Source organism: Diadema antillarum, unplaced genomic scaffold (genome assembly GCF_040938485.1).
Source record: "Diadema antillarum isolate AM-2024a unplaced genomic scaffold, OU_Dant_1.0 seq00000094_RagTag, whole genome shotgun sequence".
Classification (NCBI taxonomy): Eukaryota; Metazoa; Echinodermata; class Echinoidea; order Diadematoida; family Diadematidae; genus Diadema; species Diadema antillarum.
The window spans coordinates 318,488-339,181 of NW_027271183.1; the positions used below are offsets into that span (position 1 = coordinate 318,488).

The 20,694-nt window shown below is 38.0% G+C and overlaps 1 protein-coding gene across 1 annotated transcript in view; it reads right to left on the reverse strand.

Annotated features, from left to right (window-relative positions):
• Nucleotides 1-20,694, reverse strand: part of LOC139726627 (ras-specific guanine nucleotide-releasing factor RalGPS2-like) — a 101,308-nt gene that overhangs the window by 36,137 nt on the left and 44,477 nt on the right. The gene's annotated exons all lie outside the window — the stretch shown is intronic.

Below are 20,694 nucleotides of genomic sequence, written 5' to 3' on the forward strand. Positions count from 1 at the left end.
TGCCACAAGATAGAGCACTAAAGAGAGGTTGTCCCTCTACCACCCTTCTTAATAAATGTCACAGCGGACTGCCACGGCAGCACAGTGGAGGAGAAAGTGGATGGACGTTGGCGTGGATTGTTCCTATTGTCTTGAGTTCGCTGGAGAAGCTCAAAAACTGTTTGTACCCTAACATTAACCTTGGGCTGGGAATCCAGCCTCATTACTCACAATGGATCATTATGGTTGGGCCAAAAACAGGTGATTTTTCTCTCCTTCCTTGAGAGGGGGAATGCATCGCCCATGTATCGTAACAAAATTGTTTCTGACACACGAGAACACGCCATAAGAACAGCCAAGATTAGTTTAAAATGGAGCTACACTGTTGTTTGTGACCTACTCTGCGATGACGCACACTGACTGAGAACTTTGACACCACAAGCACACAAACAACTGCATCTTCTTCAACTTGTGATGTGATTATATCAAAATAATCACAGGTAAAACTGAATAAAATGAGATACACGTCTCAAATATGTCAGCATTAACAGTAAGGAACATACAAACTAGGATGACATGCATATGAAGTCATGTCGAAGCTATTGTACTATTAATATACTAACTCCTACTATAAAGTGGAATATTATTTGCCCAGTATGTGAAGAGTACTATCTTTCCAACATTGTGTGATTAGATGCATTGACATCAATACCACTGTCGAGCAGCTACAGAAAACATATGGACTACTATCAATGAATTTACCAGCTCCAAGACTTTTTTTGTGGTAGATGGGCGAGAACTCATAAAGAGACTAAAAAAACTTTGCACAAAAACAAACCTGACAACAGGGGACAATTCTTTCACTAAATTCATGCTGCTCTGGAATCTATGCTTTACTACAAATTTAGAGAGATACTGTGTAGGCCTACAATCTGATTTGGTATGAATTCTCAAAACATCTACTGTATCTTTCTAGAGAGAGAAAAAAAAATTGCAGGCAGCAGAGTCTGCCAAACTGAAAGGCATGTATTTCATTCGTATTCAAGAAATGATTGCCTGAAAAACTGTGCCTATGCTGAACTTGACAATGAATGAACTTAATGTCACACATACAACTGAACACAAACAGAAAAAAACCTATACTTCTGGAACACAATATCTTTCTAAAAGAAACTGGACAATTATCCAAATTTACACTAGAAAATGCAATGTATAACACCTATGTAGAAAAGATTTGCAGAGCTACAGTTTCTGAAAATAAACTACAGCAAGTGAAGTGTGATTACTGATTATGAATGGCATCGTAATTACAAATGCAGTGCAAGTCACGCTTCATCAGTAGTATTACACCTCCTCGCTTTCTTCCTTGCTTGTACACTGCACACCTTTTGGACTTTCTCTCCAGACTTAAAACAGGCAGGAAATTTGTCATTAGGCCTAAGACTTCGTGGGACTCGGCTTACAGAGACGCTACCTGGAGTTGACAGACTGGCTATACAACTGCCACAGGCAAATAACTGCTTCTCAGTTTGAGCACAAGACTGACACTTTATGTGTATTTTTTTCCCCCTCGTATCACTGTCACCTCATCTTCTGTTTTACTCAAACGGGAGCGAACTAATGAACATTGGTTTCAACCTCATCATTCATGACTCTGATGCACATTCGGCTAGACATTAAGCCGACAATCCTTCCCTTAAAAGTAGGAGTAAAAATTAGGAACAGAACTTCATAATGTGAACTTCAAACTGCTAACACACCACTTACTTGCAAAAACATTTAATTTATTGCCATGGTGCAAAAATCATTCGGTCATCAGCTTTCATCCTAGAGGAATAGTCCTTCACAAAGAAATCAAACTTTAAAATAAACTAGACTTGGAATTTGTCAACACTGACAAATTAGGTGATCCGATTTTTTTTAATCGATGATTCGAGTGCTGATCGCAATATGCATGACCATACAGGCTTCATCTGTGTTTAATGACATTGACCGTGTGATGTTTTAATTCTCATTTAGAAAAGAGAGTCAGGTCTGCCATCTTTGGTACCAAATTCGGTATACACTATAACGAAGATACAGAATGAAACATTTATGACCTTTGACCCTAATTTACCTACCCAAGATGGTGTTCGATCAAGTAGTTGTTATCTTATAATAATGTACGTGACATGAACTAAACATGTGCAAAATATGGGGGTAATAGGGAATATCTTTCTTGAGTTATTGCAAAGAAAGTTGCAGAAAGAAAGAAACATGAAAATACATCGAAGCTAAGCTTTAATTTTAGCGAAGTTTTTCGACGTGATTTCGATGTCGTATGAAAAAGAGTGGGCAAAGAAACGATAGCGCAAAGTCTCAGCTACAACATATTAAAATCTGGGAGAAATTCACCGAAAGGTAAGTGAGATAGTGCTCGATAAAGACAATCATGTCAATTTTCACATCTAGACAAATTCCCTCCCATAGAGTTAACACGTCATAACGAAGATAGAGAAAAAAGTACACATGACCTTTGACCTCACTTTGCACAGACAAGATGGCATCTGACCAAAAAGTGGTTATCTTGTGAAATGATCCTTGTGACATGGTCTTTACGTGTACAAAATATGGGAAAGAAAAGACATGTATTCACCAAAATACAGGATGAAACGTTTATGACCTATGACCTTAATTTACATTCCCAAGATGGCGTCTGATGAAGTAGTTGTTATTTTGTGAAATAATGTACGTGACATGAACTAAATATGTGCAAAATATGGTGGTGATAGGGTATGTTTTTCTTGAGTTTTTGCAAAGAAAGTTGCAGAAAGAAAGAAATATCTCAATACATCGAAGATAAGCTTTAATTTCAACCAAGTTTTTGGACGTGATCTCGACATCGTATGAAAAACAAATGGAACCCTACCGATAGCCCAAAGTCTCAGCTACAACATATTAAAATCTAGAAGAAATTCACTGAAGCATAAGTGAGCTAGTGCTCGGTAAAGATAGTCATGTCAGTTTTCATTTCTAGAAAAACTGCACTCCCATAGAGATAACACGTAAACTGGCCAAATTTGACAAGGTTACGTTCAATCCATTTTCACGAGGTGATAACGTCATCCAAGCAAAACTGAGTTATTATATTTATGAAAGACTATTTAATAAGCTACAACATACTGAAATCTGGGCCAAAATCGGCAAAGGATAAGTGAAATACGCTCGAGTGACCTTGAAATTTAATGACGTCATTTTGAAAATTTACTCTTTTTTTTCATTAAGAAATTTGATATCTTTGAATCATTTTTTCAGCATTGCCACCCCATGAAATGACATGTACATCTCATCAGCTTTCGAAATATGTAAAGAAAATGGGGGGTCACTGTCCATCCTGACGAGTAAAATCGGGTTTAAAATTGGCGGTTTTTGGCATAGTTGCACTGTATATCGCCATTGACGCGCGCGCGGAATTTCAACTTTGACGGGCCCGTATGACGTCATATTGAGTTGGATTGATTTGAAACTTGGTCGAAATATTCCTTGACATTTCAGACATCCGATCTGAGTGTAAAAACGGGAAATTTATATTGCATATTAGCTGTGCGTGCGTATAAGTGCGCGCGCGTACGCGTCCGTCCGATTTTTTCATTTTTTTTAAATGCTCCAAATGGTCTGAAACGTGTGCAAACAAATTTTGAGCTCGATTGGAGCATACAAATATTTCAACGCGCGCGTACGCGCACGTTTTAAGAGTATAGATGAATTTTGAGAAGATGAGTAGAATCAACTTGATTCGAACTATATGTGAGGTAAAGTTCATAGAAAAATTCCATTCCATTAATGAGATATGAATGAGAATGTGTTTTCATATAATGACGTCATAGTGACGTCACGGTCGACTGATCACTTTGATTTTATTAGATCTGTCGTCTTTGGGACATGATACATATATGGTATAATTTTGACATTGATAGGATGAGGACTTTCTGAGCTAACCTCTACACAACATTTGAGGAGAAAGAACTTTTTTTGTGACAACGGGAAGTTTAACACTAGAGGAACCGGAATTTGTCAACACTGACAAATTAGGTGATCCGATCTCTTCGAAAATCAATGATTTGAGTCCTGCTCCCAATAGGCATGACCATACCGGTTTCATTTGTGTCGAGGAGACATTGGCCGTGTGATGTTTGGATTCTCATTTAGAAAAGGAAGTCAGACTTGCCATCTTTGGTACCGAATTCCGTATCCACTAACGAAGATACAGAATTAAGTATATTTGACCTTTGACCCCACTTTGCACACCCAAGATGGCATCTGAGCAAAAAGTGGTTATTTAGTGAAGTGATTATTGTAACATGCCCTTTGCATGTGCAAAATATGGGAAAGACAGGACATGTATTCACCAAGATACAGGATGAACAATTTGTGACCTTTGACCCTAATTTACCTACCCAAGATGGTGTCCGATCAAGTAGTTGTTATTTTATGAAATAATGTACGTGACATGAACTAAACATGTGCAAAATATGGGGGTGATAAAGGCTGTTTTTCTTGAGTTATTGCAAAGAAAGTTTCAGAAAAAAATATCACAAAACATCGAAGATAAGCTTTAATTTCAACCAAGTTTTTTGACATGATGCCGACGTTGTATGAAAAAACAAATTGCATAATACGATAGCCCAAACTCTCAGCTACAACATATTAAAATCTGGAAGAAATTCACTGAAGGATAAGTGAGCTAGTTCTCGATAAAGACAACCATGTCAATTTTCACATCTAGAAAAATTCCCTCCCATAGAGATAACACGTCATAACGAAGATAGACGAAAAAAGTACATATGACCTTTGACCCCACTTTGCACAGACAAGATGGCATCTGAGCAAAAAGTGGTTATTTTGTTAAATGATTCTTGTAACATGGTCTTTGCGTGTGCAAAATATGGGAAAGATAGGACATGTATTCACCAAGATACAAGATAAAACATTTATGACCTTTGACCCTAATTTACATACCCAAGATGGTGTCTGATCAAGTAGTTGTTATTTTATGAAATAATGTACGTGACATGAACTAAACATGTGCAAAATATTATGCTTATAGAGCTTGTTTTTCTCGAGTTATTGCAAAGAAAGATGCAAAAAGAAAGGAATATCTCAATACATCGAAGATAAGCTTTAATTTCAACCAAGTTTTTGGACGTGATCCCGACATCAAATGAAAAAATGGAGGGCACATTACCGATAGCCCAAAGTCTCAGCTACAACATATTAAAATCTGGGAGAAATTCACCGAAGCAAAAGGGAGCTAGTGCTCGATAAAGATAGTCATGTCAATTTTCATTTCCAGAAAAACTGCACTCCCATAGAGATAACACGTAAACTGGTCAAATTTGACAAGATTACTTTCAATCCATTTTACGAGGTGATGCCGTCATCCAATCAAAATGTTGTTATTACATTAATGAAAGAGTATTTAATAAGCTACATCATACTGAAATCTGGGTGAAAATTGGCAAAGGATTAGTGTGATACGCTCGAGTGAACTTGAAACTTGATGACGTCATATTGAAAATTTACTTTTTTTATTTTATTAAGAAATTTGATATCTTTTAATCATTTTTTCAACATCGCCAACCCATGAAATGACATGTACAACTCATCAGCTTTCAGAATATGAAAAGAAAATGGGGGGTCACCGTCCATCCTGACGAGTAATATCGGATTTAAAATTGGCGGTTTTTTGGCATTGTTGCACTGTATATCGCCATTGACGCGCGCGCGGAATTTCAACTTTGACGGGCCCGTATGACGTCATATTGAGTCGGATTGACTTGAAACTTGGTAGAAATATTCCTTGACATTTCAGGCATCCGATAAACGTAAAAAAACAAGAAATTTCAGTTGCATATGAGCTGTGCATGCGTATATGTGCGCGCGCGTACGCGTCCGTCCGATTTTTTCAATTTTTCAAAAAATGCTCCAAATGGTCTGAAACGTGTGCAAAAAAAATTTGAGCTCGATTTGAGCATACAAATATTTCAACGCGCGCATACGCGCGCGTTTTAAGAGAAAATATGAATTTTGAGAATATGAGTAGAATGCGCATAACTTGAAATATATGTGACGTAAATTTCATTGAAAAATTCCATTCCATTGATGAGATATGATTGAGAATGTGTTTTCATATAATGACGTCATAGTGACGTCACGGTCGACTGATCACTATGATTTTATTAGACCCGTCGTCTTTGGGACATGATACATATATGGTATAAGTTTGAAATTGATAAGAAGAACACTTTCTGAGCTAATCGATACACAAATTTTGTCCAGAAATAAAGAAAGAAGAAGAAGAAGAAGAAGAACCACCAACAAAGAATCCGTACAGATACAGAAGGTGATCCGAGAGGATACTCGGATCACCTAAAAATTGTTCTTCTCCAAGATTAAAGAACAGTATTGGATCATCAAAATCTGCTTAATCTTGTTTAGGTCTATGACTCAACAACCATGAAAAGAAAAGCTCCCCATAATGTAGTTACCATCAGGTAATACTGTATACGGCGAATATTTCGTAAGGTTTTTATTTTTGCGAATTTCGTGAGTCAGCTGCTATTCGCGAAATTAAAAACACGCGAAAATATTGACTCTAATGCCTATATGTGACCGTGCACCTCAAAACGAACATAAAGTCGCACGCACTGATTTTGCGTGAGGACTGAAAATAAGTGAAATGGGTCAATTTAGCCGAACTTGACTTTTTCATATTTTCTGAAAGAGCGGGTCTTCTTTTACATTATGCTAAAATTTGGTATCATAAAACAGACAGGAAAGTGTGTTTTTTGGCAGTTTATCTCGAACATTTTAGGTAGAATAGTGTGATGAGGTGTGTCTTTAGAATCCCTTTTTCATTTCTGAAAAACCTTGTCCACACTCTTCACTTTCAACTCTAATAACTTTTCAAAGGATAGGGCTACTGATTTGAAAGTTGGCATTAATTATGGACAGAATGTGTTAATGAGGCATGCTTAATTTCAGTTTAATCTGATAATCCCTTCATTGTTGTTACTCTGGTGGTTTACTTCCTGTTTTTTGTCCCATTCATCGCACAGCCAGCACGGTTTGGTAAAGATTAAGCGCTTGAATAGACACTGTACTTCAGAGCCTCTTTTCTCAGTTGACACTTTTCCTGAGTTTGTGCTTTCTTTCCAATATTTAGATAGGTTAGGAGAGTCCATTTGATTAGAGTTATACATCATTTTAAAGCTTAAAGTCTGCTCTTTCAGAATATGGTCTTAACTAAAAATTCATGTCTGGCGACTTTTTGTTTGTTTTGAGGTGCACTGTCACATATGAATGTGACATACGCGTATCCCATACATTTCTCCGTTCAGTACAGGACTCCACGATCGCGAATTTTACCACTCGCGAAATTGTCGGGAAGTCCTGATTCGTGAAAATTTAGACTCGCGAAATATATGGCGTATACAGTAGTTTGTTTCTGTACTGCCCAAAACTAAGGGTGTGAGTCTGCATTATCCCATTTGGTACACTCGGCAAATGTCCATTTCCTATTTGTCCAATTTTCATCTCCACCAATACTATACAATCCCTTTAAGAATTATGATTTGATGCCAACAACCTCTAAGTAATATGGGCTGGGGTAATGAGAGTACCTGAGAGGAGATTTCCTAGTGTGATTTACCCAGCAGCTGGAAAAGTCAATGTACCAGATCTCCACCTAATGGGAAGATGTCGCAGCTGCATAGCAGTCTCTTTGATCTTGAAGGAGCAATGCTCAAATTAAACATCTGGGGCCCGTTGCATAAAAGTTACTATTATGGTAACTTTGCCATCCAATGGTACAAATGTAACTACCATGGCAACGATACTCAACAGCCAATCAAAATCAAGAATTCCATAGATGTTACCATTAATTAGCAAAGTTACCATAATAGTAACTTTTAGGCAATGGGCCCCTGATACTCGGTGATAGGACAAATCTTTTTTTTTTGGGGGGGGGGGGGGCATGGAGGAGGAAGGGAAGAGGTTCCCTGATTTTGAACCCACTAAACATACAGTGCATACAGCCAAAGCATTGCAATTAACCACTTTTACCTCTCTATACGTTTAACTCATCACTTTCAGGAACTGGGTATGCCATGAGTTCACTCCACTGAGAATTGCCTTTACTCAGAAGAAACAGGTCAAGACACTAATACCACAATAATTTTAGGTTTTACTCTTCTACATACATAGTAGGATTTAAAAAGTCAGCTGGAGAAGAAGGAAAGACAGATTAAACGGTGACCGATACAGAGACTCCAACTCTCCCGTTTTCGACGGGAGATCTCCCGCCAAAAACCCATTTTTGCAAAATCTCCCGTTCTCCCGCTTGAGATTTAATTTCTCCCGCCCTGGCTCTGTGTCTCCCGTTGGAAAGGATTTCTTACTTATTGGCATTGTATGTTGAAAAAATAAGCCTTAGATAGCACCAGAGAGCATCTAGAACCCTAGGAACTTGGCACTTCGCACACATCAACTTGGAGTCTCCTGTTTGCTAGGGGTTTCAGGCGGGAGAATCTCCAGATCAGAAGGTGCTTTGGTTGGAGTCTCTGCCGATATTAGGAAAAACTGTACTGCTTCCAAGGCAGAGATGACCAATTCTTTGTGACCAGGTAAAGTTCAGCATGACGATCAGCCACCCATCTAAATCAACTTAATATTTGGTATCTTTACTGCAGTGGTACTTGGTACAGCACAAAGAGCAAAGGGCAATCACTCCAGAGAAGGGATACTGGTGAAATATTCTTATATTCACATCTCAAGTAGATGGCACTGTTAAATACAAACATTTTTCACCCATATACTTCAAAAGACCTGGCAGAAAAGGAAATTAACCATCACCAAACCAATGAATAAATGAATAAATGCATGAATAAATATAAGAACCATTACTAATAATAATAATAATAAGGTCTTATTTACCCAGGGTAGCCTCTTCAGTGTTGCCACTGCTCTACCAGAGGGCCCTGCTATTATTATTACCCTAGCGTTGCCAGGTACCCATTTATACACCTGGGTCGAGAGGGACATTGTGGGTAAAAACATCTTGTCCAAGGATGTAAGCACTGGGCGGGATTCGAACTCACGGTCCTCCGTTTGGGAGTCGGGAGTCTTATCCACTATGCCACAGCGCCCCCACACTACTAGATTCTACAAATATCTGAACTCAAACACCACATGAATGCCTTCACTTTGACTCTCTGAGATAAAGAGGCTGAACTGTTTGTTTTTTTCTCACAACACTCAAGAAAAGTCTGCTCTTTGTTCTACCCTTTCTAAACACTACCTATGTAATGCAATTCACTGCATTTTTTGTGTGCAAGTTATGTAAATATATCAACTCAAAATTCATGTGAGAGTTACATTACTTATGTAAAAGATTTTGATATTTTTCTAACCTTTTCAAAAGTTTGAAAGCCTTAATTGTCAACTGCTTTTTTTTCCACAGCATTAAACAGGAACCCTACAGCAGATACAAGGGAGATAGAAAAACAGAGCAAATACGTGTACAGTATGTATAGTACCTGGTCAACAATAACACTTCCACTTGACACAAAATAAAGTATCAAAATAACGCTCCTCATTGCCATACACGCAAAAATCGACATGCCATACAATATCTTTTAAAAAGACAATAAAAGGGGGCACACCAGAAAAACAACAGCTCCTCCATACACTTATTCGTGGTGTTGCTAGGAAACGAGCAGCTAGCAACCAGCTGCTATGCATTCGGCTGCAACTAAACCAGCTAGTGACCGGGATGATTGGTCAGCAGGTGGGAGGGGTCCTTTCTCTGACCTTTGCTACTTAAGTTTCTACTTCCCTTCTCTTTGCCCCCCCACCTGCTGTATAATGCTCACCAGGATAATCATGTTGATGAAAAGGCAGGGAGGAACAAAACGTGACATCCTTTCTCACTTTTTACAAGTTTTTTATAAAGCATCGGGATTACTCGAACACATCTACTCAGTTTTTCACACGAGTATATTCAAATCGCAATTAGTACATCTCAGTAAATAATGTAAACAGGTGTGATATTTCAGTTGTTTCATTATCCATTTTGTAAGTATCAGAACATGACTGCCTAATTTGAAACTTTGTTGATTTTGCTTCAGAGTGGAGGGCAGTTCATCACAGACTTGGAATATGACTACATGTATTTCATTGGTTAACAAACCAAAAATGGCAATTTTCATTTTAGTTTTAACATTTCCAGTCCAATAAACACTGTTCAGAGGCTAAACCTCACAAAAATTTCTGTGATGAAATACATTAATGAGCCATTACTCATGCTGCATGAACTTCATAATCAAATAGATTTAATTTCCTCATGATGCTAACTAAATCTCAACCCTGTTTTTTTTCTTGCCGATTTTGCAGAAGAAATCACTTTTTTTTTTCTTCAAGTAGCTACAGCAATTGGTGATCAAAAAAAAAAAAAAATCTTGTAATTAGCCAAATATCAACCTGTAACTTAATTATGACGTTTCCAGAACACAAGAATGAAAGCAAAATTCTAATAAAATTGCCAGATAGTGTTCCCTGATTCCATTTACGTACAATTGTATGAGATATTCTGCCAAATTAGAAATCAATGGAAGTGGAAATATTATGATGCATTTTCAAACATGATCACGGAGGACTTTTAAGTATCATTTACAAGGAAGTGGCATATTTCTTCAGTATATCAGAAATTACAAACTTTTGAAGACACAATTTCTGTATGAAAATGGCAAATAATAGTGTTCAACAAAAACCCAACTGACAGCTCCATCCTGAGATACAATTGTACATTTCGACACATTCACGCTTGAAAATCAGACAAATGATGAAATAAGGATGAAGACAATGTAAAGGGTTTGGAAAGTTTGATGTGTCCCTTTGAAGTCATAATTCGGGGGCTGAGGTGTCTATACCACAGCACACACTTCCTCTCACTCCCAGACATACACTGTGACAAGGCGCATGGAAACAGCGATCTGACTCGCGGATGACTGAAGATCACATGATCATTGCGGGGATTGGAACACAATGTATGATACTATCCATGCCCCTATCATACTGGTGAATGAGCCATCGTGTGGCTATTTTGGGGGGCGGTGGGTGAATATGAAACATGTGTATCCCCTTCAATTCACGGGGCACCAAGCACATGCTCACTAATCTGTGAATGCATCTTCATGTTGCAGACTATGCTGGAAAAAAATATCATATATTCTTCCATAACAATATATTCTGTGAAACATACAATTGACCAGCATGTGTAGGTCATATCATTTGTAAATCACAACGCATTTCATAGCTTGGCCTCTGCACGTCCTACCTCTCATTTCCAAATTACAGAATGTTGATGTTTGGTTGTATTAATAGCAAAGTGATATCCATTCCAATCAAACTTGACATGATTTCTTGTCAGTCAAAAAGGAATCAATCTCCAGATAAAAGGGACATAGATTGAATTTGTTGTCTTACCTCATACCAAAGACCCATCATGGTATTGCGTTTATCCTCGCTCCCACAGCTGAGCCATTTCTGGAGAATATGCTCCAACATCAAGAAAGACTCCAATCACAAACTTTCCTCATTCAAGAAATTAAAAAATATCAGACAAATAAAAATTACAAAACGTATGAATCCGTGTTTCACTGTATCAGTGTGGGCTGAACAAAACCATAGGAGATGATGATGTCAAGCTTTGTGTCTAGTGCATCCTCATTGCAGGAAATTGTGAAAATCAGCATTCATTTTTTCTGCTCTTCAAGCACACAAAGAGTTCCTTCCAGTACACTTCCAATCCACTATCACAAGCAGAGTACTCTCAGAAAAGATATTGCCATGCTGTGGCTATGACTCCTGCCTTAGTGTCCTGTCCTTACAGGTGGATTTGATGTAAGAGCAGAGATATCACAGAGTATTCTCATTTGCACAGCTAAGTTACTATAAAATCAACGAGTCACAGGAATTAACGCGTTGGGTCTTTCTGTTGTCAATTAACGTGGAGCGACTGAAGTGAGATAACCGGGAAAGCAATTGGCGCATTCACAGAAATGGATGATACAAGTAAAGGACACTTCCTGGTGTGTTTCCGTATACATCCTACCACATCAGTATCCCCACAGGTCAACACTGGTCACCTGATTAGTATGCGGCCTGCGTGAGGTAGCACACTTATAATCCACTACATGTACAAGGGCAAGCAAATCTTGCAAACGACCACAGTCCCGATGAATTTTCAAGTGCATGGACCACTGCAGAAGAGACCCGCCAACTTGAGTGGATGTGAAGTGACTGTACACTAGCTTCTGCGTAGTCAATGATTGTCATTTGCAATAGTACAGTGCTTAGTCCAGCTGGCTTCCAACCAATGTTTCTTCACAAACTTGAGTTCACAATCCTCATATGGTATGTTAAACCAGGTTTTATGTTTGAAGGTTTCCCCGCCACACAGTTTTGGGTTGCTCCAAGATCAGTGCTCTCAGAAGTACAGTAATTATCATTGTGCTCACTTATACTGCATGGCACAGCATCTAGTCAATTGGTTGCATTCAGTGTTGCCATGGTAACTTCATTGCAAATCGCAGCTTGACTCGTCACACACAAGTACTCACTCTCATATCATGGCAAGGATACATCTGGTAGTCACACGCTGAATCCAAGTACTTTGAAGTGTGAAGATACAATTTGTACTAAAGCTAGGAAGCATTACCACAAAATACGTCTGCAGAGGTGCTACGGCTCATTCCGCTTTCAGCAACAACAATCACGTTTGCAGGCGCATTCACAAGTTGCCAGTCACACAGGCACGCAGTTTGCCACTCGCTCTCCCCGCTTGCCAGCACGTGAGACACAGATAGCGCTTTTGTTTGGGGTTAATTAAAGCAATGGGCTGGCAGGGCCAACCCCTCGTGCGTATGTACGTCGTTCGTTGTTCACGTAAACTCGCCGGAGCCCGGAATGCCTTCACATGTCAGAGACTCCACGGGATGATTCACTGCTGATCGGTCCTTCCTCTACAAATTTCTCCCTCATTCTCTTCTGCTCCCTCCTCCTCCCTTCACTAATTAAGTGGCAGCCACCAGGAAATGCTATTCTTGATTGGGGGAGAGACTGGATTAGCACTGAGGCTAGTAGTCCCTGTGATCTATTTCCTCCACTGCTCAGAACTAAGTAAGAGATGTGTTTACGAGCTTGTTCATCGTGTAAGGCCAACACTGTCTACAGTGATCAATCAGTATCACCCTTTGCACTCACAAGAGTTGAAGGTGAGCAACCCCACGAAATACACACTAGCAAGAATCTTGAGTAATGAACAACCATGATCTCATTTACTTATGATTCACACGAGGGAATATGTTCCCTGCACTCAGTACTCGCAGGAAGTGTCTCAAGCAAGCAAATTCTCTCTTCTGTACAAGAAACGTATCTCGTAACAGCAGTTCGTGGAAAAACTCTGCAAATAGATAATACTGATGATATCAGTCTTTATCTAAGTTTGTACACATGTACTTTGGAAACTTTACAGCTAAACAAGTGTCGAATGTTAAACATAACATTACCGGGTACTGCAATCCCTCAAAAAAGAAAAAGAAAAAAAAGAAAAATTCCAATGGGATATTCACCTGTCTTCTATGAAAAATTGTAGCTGACTCACCAATGGTTACAAAACTAAACAGATGCTATTTCAACCTATGACAAGCTTTTGAAATACACATACACAAACAAAACAAATTAATAGGAATATACTGTAAAACGAGAAATGTTCACGTGCATTTTAATTTCGCGAATTTCACGAGCGCCAAGATTCGCGAAATTAAAATGCACGCGAAATTTCTTATCTACACTATATGCATTGAACGCAAGAGGCAATTCGCGAAAATTTCTTGCCGCGAAAAAGGCCGTTGGCTCCAATTCGCGAAAATTTCGTGCCGCGAATATATCATGTTTTACAGTATCCAACATACTACATGTATCTTTCTCTATACCAAAACATAGAGTTTGTGGTTTTCTCCAGTTCCAGGAATATGCACATGTTTCAGTTTGATGCCAGCCTTTATAGAGTACACAGCAACACAACAGACTTGCTGAATAAGAAAATTCTCCATAGCAAATGTTTTTTAACATCAAATTTTATAGTTTCCTATCTTTATAGCCTGCAGTCATACACACATATAGCACAAGGGAAACATTATCAGTCATTTTTATACCAAAAAGATTTTAATGCTATTTTTAAGATAGATTAGGTAATCATATGTTTTTATGGCACAGAAAGCTTTTACCCAATTCTCTGCTGCATTATTTCACTTTAAGTTGCCATATTCATCCCTACCGTACCAGAAACGCTGAGAATTTTCACATGCCAAAAGTAAGAACATCATTATATCAGAAATCTGTATTTGATCAAGGTTCGCTTATCAATATGGAATTCAATACCAGACAATATTCGTAAAGTTACCTCTTTTAATGTATTCAGATGTAAACTTAAGGAGAATTTCATACAAAATTATCATTCCTATCAACTTCTTGACATGCTTGGCTGGCATTATTTCATCTAATAATTATAACTCACTTTGTGTTTGTACTGTCTTTGTAATGTAAATGTAGTGTTTCGTGTATCATTGCTGTATTTTTTTTTTTCTGTTCTTTCATCTGTATATTTGTTCATCTCTTTGTTTAAAGAATATGAAAATGATTACCACTAATGCATTTCCTTATGCTTACCTGGGTCGGCCAGATTTTAAGGAAACTTTTAATTCCTCGTTGGCTGCTTCCCTTCAGCCTATCATATAAGTATTCCATAGATCCGTCTTTACTCTGTGCTTGTCATGATTGTTTATCGTTGTCATTCTTTGATTTCTTTTATGCTGAACAAATAAATTCAATTCAATTCGATTCAATTCAATTAAATTCAGTTATCAAGGTTATTCACAAGCAATATTTCAGTGAAATAAGCTGCCAAACTGAACATATGAAGATTACATGAAAGAAGTTACCCCTCCTGTTTGTTTTTTTTTTACGGGGGAGGGGGGGGGGGAGACTTTAACTATCAACTGACTGGGCCTTAAAATGCATTGGATTGAAAGGACCTGTTTGTGTTCATGCAGCAATTGCTTCACGATAACAATTCTCCTATTTGCAGTATACAAGCTCATGGCGTCTTTGACTGCAATAAACAAAGTTCCTCGAGCTCATAAAATGCTCATAAGTCTTCCACTGTAGCAAATTGATAAACCAGCAAACAAGAAATTTCTGAATATTGGCTTTTATGGCCATGACAATCCAAAACAAACATGACACTGCTTAAGTTTGATTTTCAAAGTTCAGTCAAGGAGGCAAGAATAGGGAGTACACTGTATGCAGGCTTCTTCCTTCGGAATGTCAGAAACTTGCCAATAGAGGGAGCCTCACCATATCAAATCTCTGTCAGACTTGACTACCTCAGCACAATGCAATTGATGCAGTGTGCAGTGAAGGCACATTTGAACCACATTCTGAACAAAGTTCAGGAGGATACACAAGGCACATAACTTTGCCCATCATCCGGACTGTAGTGACAGGTACAAGCAGGTGTGTTGTATTAATACCAAAAGAGCTTGCTTTAGTATAAAATTGCAAGTACACAAAACACTATATAGTCAAGCCCCCTACCCCTCCCCCCCCCCCCAAAAAAAAAAAAAAAAATAATAATAATAATGATAATAATTTTAGGCTGTGTCACATCAACAAAGCTCTCTATTTTTTTTTAATCAAAGTCATGAGTCAAACATGCAGCTGAATGATCTTTTCTACGAATGTATAGAAACATTGTATCTTCATATCATAAACCGCATTAAGCGGGGTTCCCACTATCACGATTGGCGCCACGATTGAAATCGTGGTCTTAATCGTGCAGCAAGCGTGATGGTCTTATCAGATTGTATCAGATCTTAAGGTCAATCGTGGCAATCGCGTTAATCGTAGGATAATTTTGGACAGTTCAAAAATTTTGTACGATTAACACGATTAGTTTTTGATCGTGATCATCGCATCAGATCGTCTAGGATCGTATCCAAATGCAGCGAATCTCTTCTAATCGTGCTTCTTAATCGTGTTGATTGGGATCGACTTTTTCACTTCACTTCCGCTTATTGTTACTATTATTTTTTGCCCATTTGCCCTTATTTTACTCATAAATTGATTTATTTTGTATTCTGATAGGTGGTAGCCTGCATCTTTAGATTATTATTTCCAAACGGTAAATTGTATGACGGTGTGGGGTTTAATTGTCGTAATTTTTAAGGTACATTATCAAAATCATTTTTTTTAAATGGTTTCATAAAATGGAAGTTGTTTTACAGATTTTTAGATGTTTTCATACATTATGTTAATGATGTTTTCATTAATGAGTTGCTATTACCATTATACAGACACACAAAACAGGATATGGGATAACTTTTGTAACGAAAACAAAAAATGAGCAAAAATAAAATGGCAATTGTATGTCTGCACGTATTGACTAACGTCAGTACAAAGATGAGAATAATTTAATGAATCGTGCTTGAACGGGTACATATCAAAGGCAAGTGGTTAATTTTTTAAAGTATATTACAGAGTATTTCTTCTTCTTTTTTTTTGGGGGGGGGGTGCAGTATCCTGCTGTTTGTGTATTGTACATAGTAATTAAGAGTTGTTGTTTCATCAGCCATCGTTTGACCCCTTTACATCTATTTTGACACTTTTCAATGTCTTTTTTTTGTATGTTTGGTAGAGCATAATTTTAGAGGAAAATGGTTATTTTCAATTCTCATTATTACTGCAAATGTAAAAGTGACCATTGTCGTGGATGTGAGATCACTCGTATGATTATGACAATGAAGATCACTCTTATTATTTTTCACAGTTAGTTATTCAATAAGTGTAGCAATATACCCTGCGAAATAATTTTGCGTAAAACCTCCTCTTTTGTTAAAAAGTGACATCATATTGATTAGGGAGTCACTTTACTGTTATATGTGTGTATCAGTTATGTTAAACATTGTTAAGTAAAACACCAAATCAAGCCGAATAAACCAAACTTTTAATAACCAATGAAATAACGACATTTTGAAATAAAAAGGCGTATGATATATACACTTTGCGAATATGAAATCGAACACATTAGCAATACTATCCATTCGGCCAACTTTCTTATATCGAGCGTATATAACACATAATACTATGTTACATAACATTCAAAATGATCCCATCCTCTTTCTTAGCTTCCATTTCATCATATAAGTATTTTCTTCATGTATTGGAGAGAAAGGTCATTTTGTCTTGCTGTTTTGTTTTTTTCCGGGGAAGAAAGGCAATCATCTGATCTTATGCATTTGGGTTCGTTATTTCATTTTATTTTTTTTTGTGAGGAGGGAGGGTGAGCATGTCGATTTAATATTCTATTAATTTCTTTATGTTTAATATTAGACGAGGGAATATCTGAGGTTATGGCTGGCCTGGGTGCTGCTTTCTCTCTGATAATATAATCGTCATTAGCGATACTGCAAAGGTTACGTTGTCATCATCGTCAACTTGTCAAGCCTTGCCATCATCAATGGTTGTGGATAAAATTAATGGGCCTAATCGCTCTGCATAATCTAAGGGAAATAATGAAATCCATCGTCAGCCAGACTATAATATTCCCATTCGGGTCCAATCGCGCCTTACATGGGGGTCGCTTCTGATCCCGATCGTAAAAGATATCGTATCTTATCTCAGCAGCCCGTATTGGTTCGCGGTATTCGTATTGGAACGTATCAGTACGTTGCTGCACGTACCAGATCGGGGATCCTGATCGTAATGGTCATGTTAGATCGGTACCAATCGTGAACTCAATCAGGACAATCCTGTCGGATCGTATTTGAACGGCAGACCAGATCGTGACAGATCGTATCGCTTGAAATAGACCAATCGTGACCTTATCCGGCATCCAAGCGTACCAACACGTATTGACTCGCATAACCTCGTATCCAAACGTGAAATTTCAGACGAGATCAACAAATTTTCCACGATCAGTTACGAATGTCCAATCGTGGCGTTCGCAATGGATCGCACGATAGTGGGAACCCCGCTTTAGAAACCACGTCAGAAATCTGTTTTCCCCTTGAATGCAATTTCAGATGTGATTACATTAATATTTTCAAGTTTGCTCCTGATGTCTGATTTTGTTAATAAGACTAATATGGACAAGCTACGTTCAAGGGATATAAGACATCAAACTGCCCTCAAAAGAACCATATTGCCTTCATCTAAAAATGCTGAATCCCCCCCCCCCCCCCCCCCCCCAAGGCCGGTTCATATTACATTATCATTTCGGGAATTCCTATAATCCATATCTTTTACATTAATTTTGAAATTTTTGACTTTCAACTGTTGTAGGGCTATGACTGTGCCATGCTCAGTTATATTCTGCATCCCCTCAGGCTAAAAAGAAAACAGAAAAAGAAAAAGAATCACATACATACTTGTTTTGAAACCAAAAGAATCCTGCCTGCTTTGCCTCTCTGAGTAGAATTGTGGTGTATCAACCACAAAGAACACACACACACACACACACACACACACACACACACACACACACACACACACACACACATACACACGCACACACACACACACACACACACACACACACACACACACACACACACACAAAACGACAGAAATGTATCTGACAGAACTCTGAAGAGTACATTCTCATACTGCATTGTATTACAAATGTATTTTAACAATAAAACTGCAAGAATATGGATTGTTTGTAACAATACCATTCTACCCCACAGGTTAGCTGTTTCAAAACTGAAACTAGTAAACTGCTTGTAATATAAAAAGAAATTATAAAAAAAATCAGCAAAATTCTGCCCTGGGGAAAAACAGCAGCCACATAAGGGAGTGTTATTTAATCCTCTTGGCAGTTGTAGCTGTAGACAAAGTTTTAGCTTGTTGTCAACACTCTTAGTACATTGTAAATGTCCCTCAAAAACACAATCTGTTGTTCTGCCTTAGATACCTTGAGGATAGATAGGCCCTAAAGTTTTCTACATTACCAGACACAGGAGCATCAAAGGCAATCATAAGACGCAAATTCTGAAATTGAGAACAAAGTAAATGCCATGCTCTGTGTAAGAGATGTATCAATATGACACAAATAATAGCATCTGTCTGATTTTGCCAAATTTTCTCACATGCATCATTTCTGATACTGCCCTTTAAATGTAACTAAACCTTTTCAAAAGGGTGGCTTTCTTTTTCAGGAAGAAGTGTCATATGAACACTGGTTGAAATTTGATAAAGAGAAGACTAGTTTTCTTTTCGTAGTAACAAGCAATTTATATCAGTTTTGATCTGAGCATACCAGATGGCTAAACAATTTTTCTATGTGCCATGCATATTTGATAGAAATTGGAGAATATGAAAGTACGAGGTTTTGAATTGGTGGAGTAAAAATGGCTTTCTCCAGCTGCTCTGACATAGAGCTTTGGCGAGATGAAATTCAGTTTTAACCATGGACCATTTTTTCCCCTTTTCTTCTGTGACAGCTCGCCATCCATTCCCCATTGTTGACAAAATGATACATATACGTGTATGTGGTGGCACAGTTTCTCTGAGGCTGAAAGCTATAAACTGTGACTGATGTCTGCAAGATAGAAAATGGCTTCAGCTACAATCATCTAGCATGCATCGATGAACCTGTTCTGACCCTTCATTAGCACTGGCAAGTTGTTTGGAAAGCATAATGTTCATTATATTCTGACATTAATTCAGGTCCCAAAGGAGTTAAACCTGCACATGCCCATTGTGTACACTTGATAAAGGGATGGTACAGTATTGGTGGAGATGAGAATTGGGCTTTTAACTTTTTGCAAGATACCAAGAAAACACTTATGATATAGTACAGAGCACACCATTTTAAGAGGAATTCAAAGTTTATTTGATGAAAATCGGGTTTGGAATGACTGAAACATCCAAATAAAAAGTAAAACAAAGCGATCGTAATAAAGTGTGGGTCCCACACTTCATTAGAATTGCTCTTTTTTGGATATCTCAGCCATTTCAAAACCAATTTTCATCAAATAAATGTTGAATTCCTCATAGAATTACATGCTCTTTCATATTTCATAAGAGGTTTCTCATTATCTCACCAAAAAATGTTAGAAACCTGAAATTAGGTCTCAATCAAAACTATACGATCCCTAGGGGATGGCTAGTAACTGATCAGTGCAATAAAACTGATCTGTAACTGATCTGTACAGTGTTGGGGCGATCGTTCACGATCACCCCAACACTGTACAGGCATGCTAACCTGGAAACATTGAACTGCACTTCACTTGAATATGAGACCATTCTGAAGCAAATAATTTTCACACAACATAGTAATGTACTCTTAAATGAATCCCACAAGGATTGGAACAATCATCCCCCAGCATTCCCACTGATTCCAACTGATCAGTTACTAGTCATCCCCTTTAATGAATTCTAAGTCCACCTAATGGCATACTACACTGAACATCACTTCGGAGATGTTCACTTTTGTTCTGATCATGAGTACAATATGTGCATATAATATTTATAGACAGACTTTTGTGATGGCAGTGAATGCCTTGGTGTAATGGAGACCGTCTAAATAATGCAGTTAATCTAGATGTTATTATT